Source organism: Cajanus cajan, chromosome 9, assembly GCF_000230855.2.
Source record: "Cajanus cajan strain Asha chromosome 9, NIPB_CcT2T_4, whole genome shotgun sequence".
In the NCBI taxonomy this organism is placed as follows: domain Eukaryota; kingdom Viridiplantae; phylum Streptophyta; class Magnoliopsida; order Fabales; family Fabaceae; genus Cajanus; species Cajanus cajan.
In genome coordinates this window covers 26,340,967-26,358,827 of record NC_138525.1, presented here as the reverse complement: position 1 = coordinate 26,358,827, position 17,861 = coordinate 26,340,967, and positions in this window count along the sequence as shown.

The following is a 17,861-nucleotide window of genomic DNA, read 5'->3' as shown; positions in this document are numbered from 1 at the left end:
TCGGCAAAAAATATTATTTATATTAAATGTGGTTGCAATAAAATTTGTAGATATTTTCTGCAAATTTAAAAATTTTGGCAAGAATCTCCTGCAACTTTTAATTTGTAAAAATTTTCACAAAAATTTCATATAATATTTAATTTGTAAAAAGAATCGCAAATATTTCGTGGGAAATTCTTTTCGTAGGAAAATCCGCAAAAAAAAAAACATATTTCTAGTAGTGTCTTCTTCTTCTTTTTTTTTTTTTAAAAAAAATCCTCAAATTCTCCCTTCTTTGTTTCTATTTTTATCAAGATTTTTTTTAAATCTTGAATCTACATATAAGATAGTGCATCGAGATAGAGACAAGTTCATTTGTAGGTGTCCACGATAAAGACACGTCAATTTTGTAAGTATTTGCAATGGAGACGTATTCAATTTGTGTGGACATGATTCGTTAAAGTGTCCAAGACGCGATCATGGCATGTCTGCTCCAAAAGTGTATTAGACTCAGGGACATGTCAATCTCATGCCATATACATATTCGTGCAACATAGATTATAAACGATACATTACAACAACTATTTTCTAAATAATATTATTAGGAGTTTTGATAAAAAAATTTAATATTATATTGAAAAGTGAACATAGTACTTATTTTGTTCTAACATTTTATTATGAGACAGAAAAAATATATAAAAAAGATACTATTTTTAATTTTTATTTTTATTAAAACTCAATTATACTTTAAATTATTTATTTATATATAACTTATTAATTATCTATAAAACACCACCACATATAAAGTGAGAGTTAACTACCAATCTCTTTTACAATTTTCATCGAGATTATAATATATATTAAATATTTGTATTACTGTAATTATTATTATTATTTTCATATATCGTTATGTTTATTTTATATATCATCGATGGTTTGAACTATCAGAGCATTTACAAAATCATTTGGTACCAAAAGATTTGTGTATGATAGAAAGGGCTGTTAATGTAGTAACTGGCTATGTAATGCAATGTGTTAAATATATATCTATATTAATACTCATAGTGTCTATTTATATTTTTTCTAGTGTATTATTAATAATTATTTATAATCTTTAATAATTGTACATATTATAAGAGAGATTTGTTGTTTTTTTTAACATATACACGGGTTCTGATAATTTTCTATAACTAAAATTTATAATATTATATATATATATATTATATATATATATATGTGTATATATATAATATCATATTTAAAATTATATTTGAATATAATTCATATTTTATTTTAAATTTATTTTAAAAATATTTTCTATGTATAAAATATACTTTATATTTACAATAAACTTTTATATTATGATAAAAAAATATTTTTACCTATTGATAATTTTTTAAAAACAATTTTGAAATTTATCGTCTTTATATAAAATATATCTATATCCCTCACTTTATATCAATTAAAATACTTATTACTCTTTAATGAGAGTGTAACACCATAAGTTTTAGAGTTGACGTTTTTATCTGTTTAAGTGTTGTTGTGATGTTTTATACTGAGAGACTCTAAATTTTGAGGATTTCTAGTAAGTCTAGGTAGTTTTCAAGACTTCTCTGGATAGAGGTCTAATTTGACTATGAGGGGTGAGGTTTATAAGGTTTCTATTTAGAATAGAGCCTCATAACTTTAAGTTCTTAGAATCGTAGAGAGGAAATTCTAGAGAGAGATTTTGGTTTGTAAACTCTTATCCCTTGAATATGCTCTTCTCTGAGATTTCTTATTTTTCTTAGTTGATCTTAGGTTGTTTGTTGTGATTTAGGTTGTGAAAATCTTAAATCAAATCCGTGAAAGTGTGTAGAACCTTGTTTTCCTCCTCTTCAACCTTAGTTTCATGCTACTCTAAGGTAAAAGAAGTTGGAATTCTTGTTCAATGGAGTTGTTGAGTTGTTAAATTCTTTATGAGTTAAGTTGTTAGAATATTTTAGATTCATAGCTATGTAGATTGATTTTCAAAGTGGGTTGCTTGTTAACATTTTGAGTTTTGGTGTTCTTGATGAGGGAAAAATATTTGATGCATTGGTTGATGATTTGGGGTTGCATGTTCTTTTCTTCAAATTTTGAGTTGCATGTTGATATGTAGATGATATATATTGAGTTGTATGTAGGAATTGAGTTTGATTGTGAGGATTTTAATATTTTGTGGGAAGGAACCTTCTTGAATTGATAATTTGTTCTTGATGTTTGTGCATGCTTTCTGGGTTTGCTTGCTCAAAGTGTCAATGTGGTTGCTAAAAGCGAGTAGGTGTGACCAAATTAGTGTACTATCTAACTTGGCTTGTTTAGAGCAAGATTTAGTGGCTCAAGGGGAGAACTTACTTGCTCAAATCGAGTTACCATGGTATTGTAGGAGTAGTCTCTGTCTACCGTCACTTAGAGCAAACTTGAACACTTTGAGTGAATTATGCTCACTTAGAGCGAGGGTTGGCCACATGAAGCGATCAAATCGAGACTCTTAGGGCTATTTTTTGTTTGGGATCACTCCAAGTGAATTTTGGGTGCTCAAAGCAAGTTTTCATTGCTCAGAGCGAGCCCAAGGGTGCCTTAAGCGTTGGTTCACTACATATTTTAGAGTTGATTGACCATATGTTGTGTGATGAGGAATTAAAGTAGTTACTATATGATAGTTGATAAAATGAATAAAGTAGATAGATCTATTACATGTGCTGAGATGAAATTGTTGCTTATACCATACATGTTGATCTGTGAAGATGATTTTTAGGTGTATGTGATGCTAGATGAAAGTAGAGTTGAGTTGTGTGATGTATAATTGTGTAGCTATGTTGATGGTGTACGAGGTATGTTGTGAGTTGTGTGTTGGTTGTGTAGATGTGAGGATTTGCATGATGTTGTTGTGCTGCTAAAATGGTGAATGTTGAGAATGCTTTAGGCATTTAGGCATGGTGTTGTTGAGTTGTGATGATCAACCTAGGACTAGAGAAGAAATTGTTTTAAAAATTACATATCCCATTGTGTGGATCATGTGTTGTGGTGCTCCAAGGGCCCAGACTTGTGTTGAAAACCCTTATTGGAAAGTTGATCCTCAAAGTGGATAGTTGTGTTGAATCTCCTTTAAAACTGAGTTGGTATCGTGTGTGGGCAAGGTTAAGGTACATGTGCATGAAGCGACCACTTGAGTAAAGTTTGAAGTTATACATTTAGTTCCCAACTGAGTATCAAAAGGGCATAGTATTTAGAGGGTAGTTGGTGGGCTAAATTCATAGGTGACTTAGTTATGCTAGTTAATGTCATGGTAGACCTAAACCCAAAATGTTCTACCCTAATTGTAGTATTATAATTCCTAGTTTAGGCGATGACATCTGAAAAACCAAGTAGCGTTGTGGATTTACGTCCAAATTATTGTTGATCTAAAAAGTGAAAAAAGTCATGTCTTATTGTTGATAGTTGTGTTGTGTTGTGTTGATGTTGCATGATGATGATGTTGATGTTGACCTAAGATAGTTGAGTGTTGAATGAATATGAAATGTAATAATATGAGTTGTTTTACTTCATCTTATGTTGTATGTTGAATATTTTATATCTAGCTTATCCTTGTTGTTGTTTTGTGTTATACTATTATGATCATACTTTATATGGAAGTAGGATATGACTATGTTTGAGATGTTTTTTGTTGATAGTCATCTGGATGATGACTAGGAGGGAGTTTTGCATAACTTCTTGAGGATTAACTACTTGTGTATAGTGGTGATCGACTGATTGAATATATTATGTATATATTTACTTTTATTGGATGAATGTAATTATGTTTTATATACTTGTATAGTTTAGTACATTTATATATGAAATTTAGTACATTATCTAATAAAGGATGATAAATCATATTAATTATATGTTATTTATCTGTATGTTGTATAATGTAAGGATTGTGTCGAATCGCTACAGAAAGTGTTTTTAATTGATTTTCTTCGACTAAAGTGTTCTACAAATTTTTCTTTACCTCCATTTTTTTTATAAAAAATTTAAATTAAATTTGAATAATTTTAAAATTATCAATTATTAAAATAAATTTATATTTAAATATCATCATTTATTATAATATAAAGTACAATATATATGTTTAAAAATATTTATTTTTAAAATTTTTTAATTTTAATATCATTTATATATTCAAAATTATTTATTTTTATTATAAATTATAAGTTTTAGGATTATTTTGAACATTTCTTATCTCTTTCAATTTATCATTTTTTTAATTTTATTTATAAATTTAATTCATTTTTTAAAACATAATATAAATAGTTAAAGTAACTTTGTATCATAATATAAATTATTCTTATAAATACAAAATATAATTTACATGATTAAATAATTATTTCTTTATAAATTTTAATTATAATATAAATTATTTATTAAAAATGATTTATTGTAAAACCTTCTCTTGTTCCTTACACAAACTAAAATTTTAGTTTTGAAACAAATATGAAAAGATAAAATTAAAATAAATAAGTTTTTTTTAACTGTCATATTGAATATAAAACTCTAAAAAAATTCATGTACATTATAGTTATGGAGGACCACTAAAGTTGTCCTAGTGATGAAGTTGGAGTAATAATTTGTATAAACACTCAATTTTGAATCTCATTATTGTCTTTATAATCTTGATAAAAACATATTCTTAATTACATATTTAGAGAGAGATAGATATATTGATGATTAATTAACCAATACTAATAATAATATAATTACAACATCAACCAAAATGTGAGGGAAAATAATGGCGTAAATATGTTTACAACATCATCCTTTCTTTGATTCATTGAAATTATAATAATAACATCAAGGTTCAAAACTTTTAAAACTTAAACTCAAAAACAAACCCTTGTAGTATGTTTAGATGATGAATTTTAGAAATTTAAAATTCTTAGAATTTGAATTATTTTAATTTCAATTTTCATCATTTTTTAAATATCTTGTTTGAACATGTCAATTCAATTTTTAAAATTTTAAATTCTTAATTTCAATAGGACAATTTAATTTTCACCATGAATAAAATTGATTTTAAATAAATATATATTGAAAATTTAAAATTTACTTTTATAAATCTAAATATTAGTCAATTGTGTAACACCCCATTTTCATAAAATATAATATAAATAATTAATTAAAAAGTTTGGTATTTTTTAATTATTGGAGTTGTTTAATATTTGTTTTAATTATTTGATGTGTTTTGAAATATAATATAAGGTGTTTTAATTAAAGGTTTTCTTTAAATGTTTTATTTAATTAATTGAAGGGAAGATAATTAGTAACTATGGTTAAATATTTTAACTATGGGGTTAAAAGAAGGTTAAGTTTTAAAAATAACATTTTTTCCTAATCATTTTTTGTGTTTTTTATTTTTTATTTTTACGTACATGCTTATGTTTACGCTTCAGAGCTCAAAGAACTTGAAGGAGAAAGAAATCACCCTGGAGTCTTGCATTCATCATCTAATTCTTATCAAGGTAAGGTGAGAGTGAGAAACCTTGCTCTAGATGTGGGATTGTATATTGGGTACATAGTGAGATTGACCCTTAATCATATCTCTACTATATGTCTATGTATGAGGGATTTTCTCTAAATGTGTCTTTATCTTCTTTGTTTCTTCTTGTGTATTCTGATTAATGTTAATTGTATGTATATGTTGATAATTTATGAATCTTGTCTTGTAATTTAATGTTTTGGTGCTCTTGTGAGTTCTTGTGAGAAATCCCAAGTGAACGCATTGGTAGTTGTATGAGGAGATTGTTTGAGTATGTAATTATATGCATGAATTGTGTTGTTTAAGATGTTTATTAGATGATTTAGAATGTTTCTACAAGTTGGGTGGTTTCTTTTGATGGATTTTAGTGATGGGATGAGTTTCGGGGTCTAAAGAATTAAAAGCCACACTGTCAAATTTTGTCATAGGTGTGACCGGTGAGTCACGGGTGTGACTGACAAGTCACACACATGACTAACATCACAGATGTGGTTGGTGAGCCACGATCATGACTTGTTTGGATCTCAACCCTTTGAATTTTGCCGAGCTAATCATGGGTGTGATCAGTCAGTCATAGTCATGATCAACATCACGACTATGATCCATGAGTCATGACCATGATCAATAGGTTATAATCGTGACTCATGCTAATGTTCCTTTTTCTCATTCTTTTCTTGTCTTTTCTTCCTTTTATCACCTTTGTTACTTGAGATGAGTTATATTTATTAGTTTGAGATACAATGAATGATACTTATGTATGAACCAAGTATGGATTGGATGATGTGTTACCTTGGATCTTGATATAATAAGAAGTCTAAGCGAGGCCTAGCCATAATGTGATTATGAAATGAAATGAATTGAGATACAGTCATGATTATGTATTTTGTAACATGACAGGGCATTGAGTCTATTTGACATGTATCATATACATAAAAGTGTTTTTAAGGGTATGATATGAAATACACTGTCAGGGAATGTCCTCTTGTGTAAAAGCTTGGGAATCAGTCCTTTGGTATCTGCAATAGACGAAGGGTCAAAATGAATAATCAATAAATAGTTTTTTTTATACTAATTCACCTCAACTACTGAGGCTACATTTAGTTCTCTATTCAACTAGATTGAGTTCCACTAACTTTCAACAAAGTTACAAGTATTCATTTACCAAGTCACTTCTAACTCAAACAAATGTTCTTTGACTGACTTCTTCAAGTCCCTACCCAAGTATTCTTTTACAGACAAGTTTTTCCAGGCTCAAACCAAAGTATTCTTTTACAGTTAAGCCTTTCCAGACTCTACCTTATAAAAATGGTTATTGTTGAGATTTTCAGGCAAGCGCACCAAGTCTCTATAGTATAGTAAATTGAAGGTTGTTGATCCTCAGGGACTTGTGAAATAGAAATGATTTCCGTTATACTAGTTGCTACTTGTTGAATTTAAATTTCCAATACTCAAGAATATCAAGTGTTTGATATAAAAAAAAACTAATCTAAACTTAAATTAAGTGGAACTTAGTAAATTTAGGAAGTGCCAATATAGAAAAATATTGAGATTAAATTTCATCAATCTCACTCTTATGTATTCTTATTGATTCTCTCAATTAAATTCCATTATTCATTACCATTGAGTTCTCTAGATTCATTATAAATCAATTCCTTGACATTTAGAAATCCTAAAATATCCAACTTAATGAATGATTCCCCACTTCATCCAGTTAGATATCTCGCATTAAGAGAAATAACTATCATAACTAATAGCTTCAAAACTATTCCTAGCTTTCAAACTACTAGATGATTCGATTCACAACTAGATTTAATTAAAAATGTTTTCCAACCAAAATATAAATCCAAGATCAAAGATAAATGATCAGTTTATCCAAGCATTAAGAACAAAATCCGAATCACTGATACTAAATAGTAGATATGAAATATATAAATCAAAAGGGATACATAGGAGTTTGATGATTACATTTAATCCCAACTAAAAGAATTTTAGTTCCTTATGGTAGAGAAGATCACAAGAAACAACAAGAAGAAGGGTAGAAGAAGAAGATTAGTCCCCAAAACCTCGTTTCCAAGCATTCCAGAACAGCTGCTCAGTCTCTTCCTTCTCTGTTAAGTCTTCAATGCCTTCTTTTTTCTATTTTTGGCCCTTTTATATGTACTGGAAATAAAATATAGCATGGAAGAGAGAGAAGAAGCCACTCAGTGCCTGAGAAATGGTTAAGTGGTTAGGAGAGTCCTTCACCTTGAAGAAATCCAAAAGGTTGAGCCCTTTTGAGGCGCTGAGCACCTAGGAGGCCAAGACTGATCCTTCTTTATTGGACCGCTCAACCCTTTGGAGGCACTAAGCCCTTTGGTCCTTTGCTTCCTTGTGTTGCTTGCGACCTTAAAAGAGCTCAACCCTTTGAAAGGGCTGAGTCATTTACTCATAGGAACTTTTACTTCTTCCAATTTCCTGAATTTTGCAAAACAAGAGATCTTTGCTTCTTCCAATTTCCTAAATTCTGCAAAACAAGAGATCCATTAGTCACAAGAAGTCATCAACTCTACACAAATCATTCCATTTTTGGATCCTTTTGATTTTATTTATATTTACAACAATTTTCATCATTCTTTTCAAAAAATATGCTAGATAAGTGTCATAAATTAATATTTCTTTAGACACAATTGACACTAATCAGTTATAAAGGTATTACAAGGTTGTAGATGTTGTCTCTTCTAGACGTGATAACAACAAAAGTTCTAGTACAAGAAAGCTTTTGAAGAAGATAGTCTTTATGTTTTATACATTCTCTCATTTTGTACATATATGTCTCTTCTCTGAGTTCCAGAGCTTCTTATACAATAGCTTCGAAAGAGATGATTATTGTAGCTTCTTGAGTTTAATTCATAGAACTGCTTCGTCTTACTCCTTCATCTGATCTTTAGAGAGAGAAAGTATATATTGGTGCATTAAATGCTTCAATTAATGTATTTCACCTAAACGTACTCATTATCTTTGATAAATCAAGCTACTTATCATAGTAGACCAGTAAAGTGAGAACAACAAGAAGCAAAATTAGCGTGCAGCCGAGAATGCAGTTCTTTTTCAGCGCCTTTTCTGTGAAATTAACCAAGTACTTGGCAATTCTATCCCTAAAATTTCTTGCTGATTTGGGTAACTCCAATTTATATTTTTATAATGAGGTAAATTATCCTAAAATTGACTTCCCTTTATTACAACCAACAATAATTAAAAAAAAAAAAATTACTACAATTTTTATTTAAAATATTACCTTCCTCAAAATGAATCACAAAAACTGGTTCAACAATACCGTCATCAGATGATATATAATCATCTATTTGATTTTCACTTGATTCGTCTCCACTTTGAAATGAAAGAGAAACATAATAGTCTTCATCAACCTCATGCTCATCATATTCAACATCTTCTTTTGGCATATTTTCCAAACGATATTGTTCATTAGCTAGAAAAAGTGTCAGATTTTGCAATGGAATTGAAGTTGTACTTTTGACACCGATTTCAACGTAAAATTCTATTATTGACATAATTGCTTAGCTTTAATTCTATTATCATACACTAAACATCATCATCATCACTCAATTCCATTGTTTCATATTTATTTCCAGCTAAAAAATGATATTGTAAACATAATATAACTTGATCATCTCTAAGACAAAATTTGTTACCGATCCTTTTTCTCAAAACATCAAAAAAGATATTGTGTTTAATATACATTCCTTTTCTTTGGACCATTAAATATAATACCTTTTGAACCATCACAAATTTTAGTATAATAAAAGCTACAATTTGATCCATAATATCGTAATAATGTTTATAGCGATAAAGGTTATATTATCCTAACAATTTTTATTGATGAGAAATGTTTTTTTTGTAGCAATAAAAGTCGTTAGAATATGTAAAATATGGCAACGACTATAATGGTTGGTACAAATTACAAATGGCAACAACAACTGTGCCAAATTATAATAACAATTGTTGTTGCTAATGTATAAATAGTGACAACGACATCAAATGTCGTTGCAAAACTTTTCGCAACAGCAGTTCTTGCAATGACATGCAACAATAATTTTTTCGTTGGGACAACATTTTTTACCAACGACAATTAACATTTGTCAACAATAAATGTCGTTAGGAATGACCTTCCTTCTTGTTATGAATTTTTATATTCTTACCACTTAATGAATGTAATGAACACACACAACTTACAGTGCACAAATGTTGAGATTTCCGTTGACATTAACTTTTGTTCTTATCATAAATCGTTTTAACTCTGACAACAGGCTCAAACACGGCAAGTATACCGGTCGTTCAAGTAGTAAATTTAAATCGTATCCACATGGACTAGTAGGTAAAATAAGCATTTAATGACTATTTGTGACTAAAGAATAATTCCAATTTTCATAGGTTGTCATGCAATTCAAATAAAGGTTATGACTATTGAAAATTCAAACCTATGATATAATTAGTGTGTGTGGAAGGGATAAGAAATGGTATTGTGATTTTGTAAGATTATGGGGTCAGATATCACCAAACTTCACACTAATGAATCTTTGTTCTCTTGTTACATTCATTGCTTAGTCAACCTATAATTTTACTCAAACCTAATCCCTTAGAGCAAGAGCCTAGGTGCAGATAAGGAATATCAATTCCTTGAGTATCCAATACATACACCTGGATTATGGGTTAGGGTTAAGACTACTAATGGGCCAAACTCCATTCCTAGATACATTTCCCACTAGGTATTTGTTTCAGAGCTAGTTCAAAAGGCTATTTTCCAATACCCAATGGACTCTATATCAAGCAAAGGAGAATCAATCCAAAGCAAGCATTAAGAATAGAAACATATACAACAATGAATGAAACAACATATATATCATTAATAAAGTGAAGATTACATAAGAGTTTCATTGGTTACATCTAACCCCACAAAATAATGGGTAGAACCGCTCAAAACAATGATGGTAAAATAAAAATAGAGATGGAAGAGAGATGGAAGAACCAAAGGAAAGACCCACACACGAACGGTCCCAAGCACGAGGAATCCCTTCCATAGCTCCTAGAAGTTGCCTAATGTGTGAATGAGGGAAAAATCCTCGAAGACTTGATCAAATACGAGCTGGGTGAGTCAGGTTAGGGTTACCACGCCCGACACATTATGTTTTGCGCCCGGCGCAGGGCCTTCTAGAGAGTTTAGATACTCTCTGTCTCAAGACACGCCCGACGCAATTACTCTCAAGCCGGGCGCAATGTCTTCTAGAGAGCTTAGGTTGCTTTCTGTCTCGAGCACGCCCGGCGCATTTACTCTTGCTCCCGGCACATTTCTGAATTGCAGAGAATGTGACTCTCTATTTTGTTCAAGCCCAGCACAGGTAATCTTGCACCCGGCGCAGGTACTTTTCTCCTGCTCCTAAGCTCCTTCAATTTCTAATCCAATGGGTCTTCAACTTCAACTCTTCACTCAATACCTGCACAAAAAATGAGGTGTATCAAGGTATTGTTAGATAAAATATGGGTTAGCTATATCTGCACAAAAAATGAATCAAAAAGAGAACAATTATATTGCAAGAGTGCATGTGAGTAAAATTGTTCAATAATTCCTATCTAAACATATGTATAAATAAGACTTAACAGCAACACAACTTATATAAAGGACCTCAATATCATTTTAAAGATATAAAAATAATAATAAAATTTCATTCTCCAATGGAGGTAACAACACTTGAATATTACAAAAAACAAATGATCCCTAATAAGAGTAGTGACACTTAAATATTTAAAATAAATAAAAATAATCCTCCGATAGGTGTAAATAATTTCAAAACAAAAATTTACTTAATTATATACATATGATAATAATAAGTGTAAATAATTAATAGGTATTAAATTTGACATTAAGTTATTTTACAATGTCATTTTTAATTTTAATATAAATTTAAGTTTGTAATATTTTTTAACTAAAATTAATTTTAAAATTTTAAATTAAAAAATTATGATATAAATACAATAATTTTAAAAAATAGGAAATTGTATTAGTCACTCAATGGGAATAGCGACACTAGTTCATAAAAAAATGGTGTCCAAATGTAGGTAACAACACTTTTAACATAAAAAGAAAAAAAAATCATGAGGTTGAATAGTGGAACTTCGGTTAAAAAAAATTAAAATATGATCTCCCAATGGGAGTAGCGATACTAGTACAATAAGACACGATACTAGCCCCCCAATGGAAATAACGACACTAGTACAGTCAGACACTATACTAGTCTCCTAATAGGGGTAATGACACTCATATGTTAGTCTCCTATTGGGATAACAACGCTAGTACAGTCATACAGTTTACTAGTCTCCCAATAGGAGTAGTGACACTCGTGCCAATATTGTGCTAGTCCCCATTAGGGGTAGTGACACTATTATTTAAAAAAAGTAATTTTATCTCCATTGGAAGTAGCAACATTACGTGACTCATTCGACTCTGACTTAACTTCTAAACTATTTTTCAAAAAAAAAAAATTACATGATAAGAGGTGGTTGACCAAGAACATCCCATTGACTTAATAAAAATCCTTTTTGGATTAAAAAGTCGTATGCTTACCTAAGCCAATAAATACCAGCAAAATCATTCTTCCACTGTCGATGATTGGCTGTGGTTGCGTTTACGATCTCACCGTCAGTCGTCCGTGGCGCATCATCCCTCTGCCAAACTTGCGAAACAGTTTTTTGGGCCTTTTACACTACTATAATTACACTATAACGTTTTAGAAAGAAACTTAATCATACTAAAGAGACCAACAAAGATGTTCAATCCCTGATATCATCACACATGTTTATAGGTGAAGAAGTAATGGACAAAAGGTCCAGAGGATAAGAATATGGTTTAACAATACGTGATTTTCTTTCTAAAAAATATACTCTTAATAGATAATTTATGTTAATTATAAGAAGTTATTAAAGGGATATTACATTGACACAAATGTATCAAGGAAAGCTTGAGATAACTAATGAAGAATCAACCCTCAAAAGGAAGATATGTTTTCAAGTTAGGCTACAATTTACTATTAACCAGCTTTTATCATGAGTATATAATTACAATAAAACTAGAAACATAACATATTTAATCATGAAGTTTGCGATCTCATATATATAATATATATGAGGAGAGATTCACTTACTTAAAATGTAAATTTATTAAGATTTATTTTAAATAATAACTCATGTTCTATATCAAATTTTAACCATTAAATAGTTAAATTAAAAACTCTTAATACATAGATCAATTTTGTAAATTTTTTAAAAATTTAAAAATTATTTGATATTCTATTTCATTAATTTAATTTGACGAATAATCATAGGAGTATTTTATATGTCGATTTAAATTTATATAAAAAATATCAAATATTTTTTAAAAATTTTAAAAATCATAGATTTGATATATGCATTAAAAATTGTAATTTAACAATTGAATCGTCAAAATTTGATTTACAATATAAGTTATTTAATGAAATAAACTTAGATAGACTTACTCTTGGAATTAGTGGATATATATATATATATATATATATATATATATATATATATATGCACTATCCGTACTGCGAAACCGAGCTCGGAGCTCGGCATCACAGCGCAAGATGACCTCGGGCACGCGCTACGCGACGTCAGCTCGGCACTTAAATAGATCGTAACCGATCTCAGGCAATCTCAGTCCAGGCAAGATTCTCCACCTAATCAGATCACAACTAATCTCAGGCCCAAGGCCCAACGCAACCCTAATATACACTAAGGTACGTGCATTATTTATAGGAGATTCTCACTCATACAAACCCTAACTTTGGCATCAGAGTCTCTTTTGCAGGTACCACCCCCATCTTGGAGCATCAAGCGTACCAGCGAAGAAGGCTCACCAATCTTACTCGGAGGATCATCTCTACAGCAAATTTCTGGTAAGAACATTTGGCGCCCACCGTGGGGCCGATCAAGACAGCTCTTATCGGCCACGCTTATGGTTTGCACCGGAAGCCATAGCAGACACGCAACAGACGACCCAGATCATCCATCTACCATGGATAGCGAAGCAGCATTGAGGAGGCTGATCGATCAGGTCGAACAGATGCGGCAGCAACATGACACCGATCTGCAGAACATGTGTGCCAAGCACGAAACCGACCTAGCTGCAATGCGGACCACTAATGAAGCTAATCTAGCGGCACTACGCGCGGAAAACGAGCGGATTCGCGCCCAGCTCCCTCGGCGACACTCTGATCATCCTCCTCGTACGAGCAACCACAATGAGGAGGAGGAGCACCCAGTCTCTCAACCCCGGATCGCAACTAGGGCACTGACCCAACGACCTGCCACGCATCGGTCTCATGCATCGACTGAAGTCAGCAAGGCCCCTACTCATGTCCCAAGGGATCAGGCAACCTTCCGCCGCCACCCTTTTGTGGATGGCATCATGGAGACACCACTTCCTCATGGGTGGAAGCCTCTCCACCTCGATCGCTATGATGGCACGACGGACCCAGATGAGCACATCGACCTGTATACGACGCAGGTAAACCTCTACACTAACAATGACGCTATCTTGTGTAGGGTTTTTCCAACCTCGCTCAAGGGGGCCGCGCTCAACTAGTATACCTAACTGCCTACCGAGTCCATTGATAGTTTCGGCACCCTAGTCAGAAGGTTCACAGTGCAGTATGCAACGAGCCGACCTCACCATGTCACTTCAGCCGCCCTGGCCAGTCTCAGGCAAAACGACGACGAACCACTCCGGCCGTCCATGGAGCGATTCGCCACCACCTCGGTTAAGATCAGAAATCTGAACCCCGAGGTCGCCCTGCATGCCATGCTTATGGCACTCAAGCCCGGACCATTCGTCGACAGCCTATGTCGTGAGTCCCCTCGCGACATGGACGAACTTCACGCTCGCGCGGTGGGCTACATCCAGATGGAGGAACACTCCGCTTTCCGTGATCAAATTCGCGAAAAAGGACCAGCGAAGATAGAGCAAGGTCACAAAGATAAGGTCAAAGTCAACAATGACAGCCAGTTCAAAAAATTGGCCGGAGCAAACAGAGGGGGGAGATATGACTTCTACACTCCCTTGAACACATCCAGAGTCCGCATTCTGGAGGAGGCCAGTAACCGCAACCTGCTCACCCTGCCACCGCCAAGCCACACTCCTACAGTGCGGACAAGTCCATACACTGCCGGTACCACAGGAATCACGGCCACACCACTGAAGAGTGTCGCACACTCCGAGACCGCATTGAAGAACTCATCCAATCAGGCCACCTCGGCCATTATGTCCAGCGAAGTCACCAGGGAAACTACGGTGGACAGGGACGAGACAGAGGTCATGGTTCAGGAGCTCGCACGGACCAATCCTCTGGCTCTCAACGTAGCCCCGGTGGAGCAGTGCAAGCCGAGGTAAGCCAGGAAACAGGGCCAGCTCCCCTACGGGGAGTAATCAATACAATTGCAGGTGGTTTCGCAGGAGGGGGCGCCAGCAGCTCGGCCCGCAAAAGACACCTGCGCAATATCAACTGCATACACCCTACCACCTCAGCTTCGCACCAACACTCACCGATGATTACTTTCACCGACAGCGACTATGCCGGGGTCAATCCCAACCAGGATGATCCCATGGTTATAGCCGTGGAGCTAGCCAATTGGGAGGTTCACAAGACACTGATCGACCAAGGGAGCTCTATATTGGCCAACGTTCCTCAGGTTAGACGTCCCCCACTCCCTCATACAACCTCACATAGAGCCCCTAGTCAATTTTGCAGGAAAGAGAGTTCACACTCGGGGGTACGTGGACCTACTGACAACTTTCGAAACACCTCCGGACACGAGGCGGGTCATGGTTCGGTACCTCCTCGTGGAAGCCAATACTTCCTACAACATAATCATCGAGAGCCTGACCTTGAATCAACTCGGAACAGTAGTGTCCACCCCACACCTCACCATGAAATTCCCAGGAAACGATGGGAAGATTATCTCTGTCAAGGCGAACCAAAAGACGGCACGGTAATGCTACACTGAAAGCCTGAAGATCGCCTCACCCGGTGAAAAATGCAAGAGTGACCCCCCCACCATGGCCCACGGCACCCACGTGGAAATCACCGATCTCGATCCGAGATCAGACTCTCATGACGAAAGGCCAAGCCCCATTGACGAGCTTGACGACCTCCAGATCGGAAAACTTCCCGGACAGAACACGAAGATCAGCAGGTAGTTAAGCCCGAACTTGCGGCAACAGCTCGAAGCTGAAATTCTCCAGATTGCCGACCTCTTTGCCTAGTCCAGCGCTGACATGCCGGGCATCGACGCTGACTTCATATGTCATAAGTTAGCAATACACAAGGAGGCAAAACCAGTCGCCTAGAGGAAGAGGAAGGTCGGCGGTGAAAGGCGGGAGGCCATCATCATCGAAACACAGAAACTGCTAAATGTTGGCTTCATTCGTGAGGTCAGGTACACCACATGGCTGGAGAACGTGGTCCTGGTAAAGAAGAGCTCGGGGAAGTGGCGTATGTGCGTCGACTACACCGACTTGAACAAAGCATGCCCCAAGGACTCATACCCCTTGCCATGCATTGACAGGTTGGTCGACGGAGCCTTCGGACACGCCCTCCTCAATTTCCTCGATGCCTACTTCGGATACAAACAGATAATGATGTACCCACTTGACGAAGTGTACACGTCCTTCATCACCGGCCACGCCAACTATTGCTACCGGGTGATGCCCTTCGGCCTCAAAAACGCAGGCGCAACCTACCAGCGGCTGATGGATAAGGTCTTCCACCAACAGATCGGGAGGAACATGGAAGTCTACGTCGACGACATGGTAGTCAAGACCACCTCGGCGACAGACCATGCTGCCGACCTCGCCGAAGTATTCGCCTAGGTCAGGAAGCACAACATGCGCCTCAACCCGGAGAAGTGTGTCTTCGGTGTCCAGGGAGGCAAGTTCCTCGGTTTCATGATCACCAGTAGAGGAATTGAGGCCAATCCCGAGAAGTGTAAAGCGATCATCCAACGCCTAGCTGGACGGTTGGTCTCACTATCCCGTTTCATCGCCAGACTCGCGGAGAAGGCAGGGCCCATTTTCACCCTGCTGCGAAAGCTCAAAGATTTCCAGTGGACGAATCAGTGTGAAGAAGCTTTCCGAAGCTTCAAAACCCTCCTCACAACCTCGCCGATCCTACAGAGGCTGGATCACAAAATTGACCTCCTCCTTTACTTGGCCGTAGCAGAAGGCGCTATTAGCGCGGTGATAGTACAAGAGCACCAGAAAGTGCAGACACCAATCTACTTCATCAGCCGAGTCCTCCAAGATGCGGAGAAGCGATACCAGATGATCGAGAAGCTAGCACTAGCACTTGTCACCGCAGCTCGGCGTCTCCGACCCTACTTCCAGAGTCACCAGGTGGTAGTCAAAACTGACTACCCCATCAAGCAAATTTTGCGAAAGCCCGAGCTCGCCGGACGGATGATTGCGTGGTCAGTAGAATTGTCTGAGTTCGGCATTCAGTACGAAAGTCACGGACCCCTGAAAGCTCAATGCCTGGCCGACTTCGTAGCCGAGCTCACGCCTACTACAGCCGAGGAACCTCAGGTATGGACTTTACATATCGACGAATCCTCCAACTCTAAGGGTGGTGGTGCAGGCATCATATTGGAAGGACCAAACCGAGTCACTCTGGAGCAATCCCTCAAGTTTAGCTTCAAAGTGACCAACAACCAGGCGGAGTACGAGGCACTTCTTGCGGGACTAAGGCTAGCTCGCGACCTCGGAGCTCGAAAGGTGAGTTGCAACAGCGACTCAAAATTCATGGTGGAGCAGCTCAGCGGGACGTACCAGGCAAATGACACTTTGCTGCAGCGGTACTTTCACACTGCATCCCACCAGATCTCGTCCTTCGACGAATTCACCATAAAGGATGTGCCGCGAGAACAAAACGCCCGAGCTGACCTCCTATCAAAGCTTGCCAGCACCAAAAGGCCTGGACATCACCGAACCATCATCCAGGAAACCCTGCACTCACCCAGCTTAGACAACAAAGTCGTCAACGTCAGTGACAATGAAGACCTAGGATGGATGACAGGCATCTGGAGCTACTTGAAAGAAGGAACCCTGCCAGAGGATAAGGACGAAGCTTGGAAGATAAGAATGAGATCGGCTAAGTTCATCATCATCAGAGATGAGTTATTCAAACGTGGCGTTTCCTCTCCACTACTCAAATGCTTGACTGTGTCTCAGGCAGCCTATGTCATCAGGGAAATTCACCAGGGGATATGCGGCATGCATTCC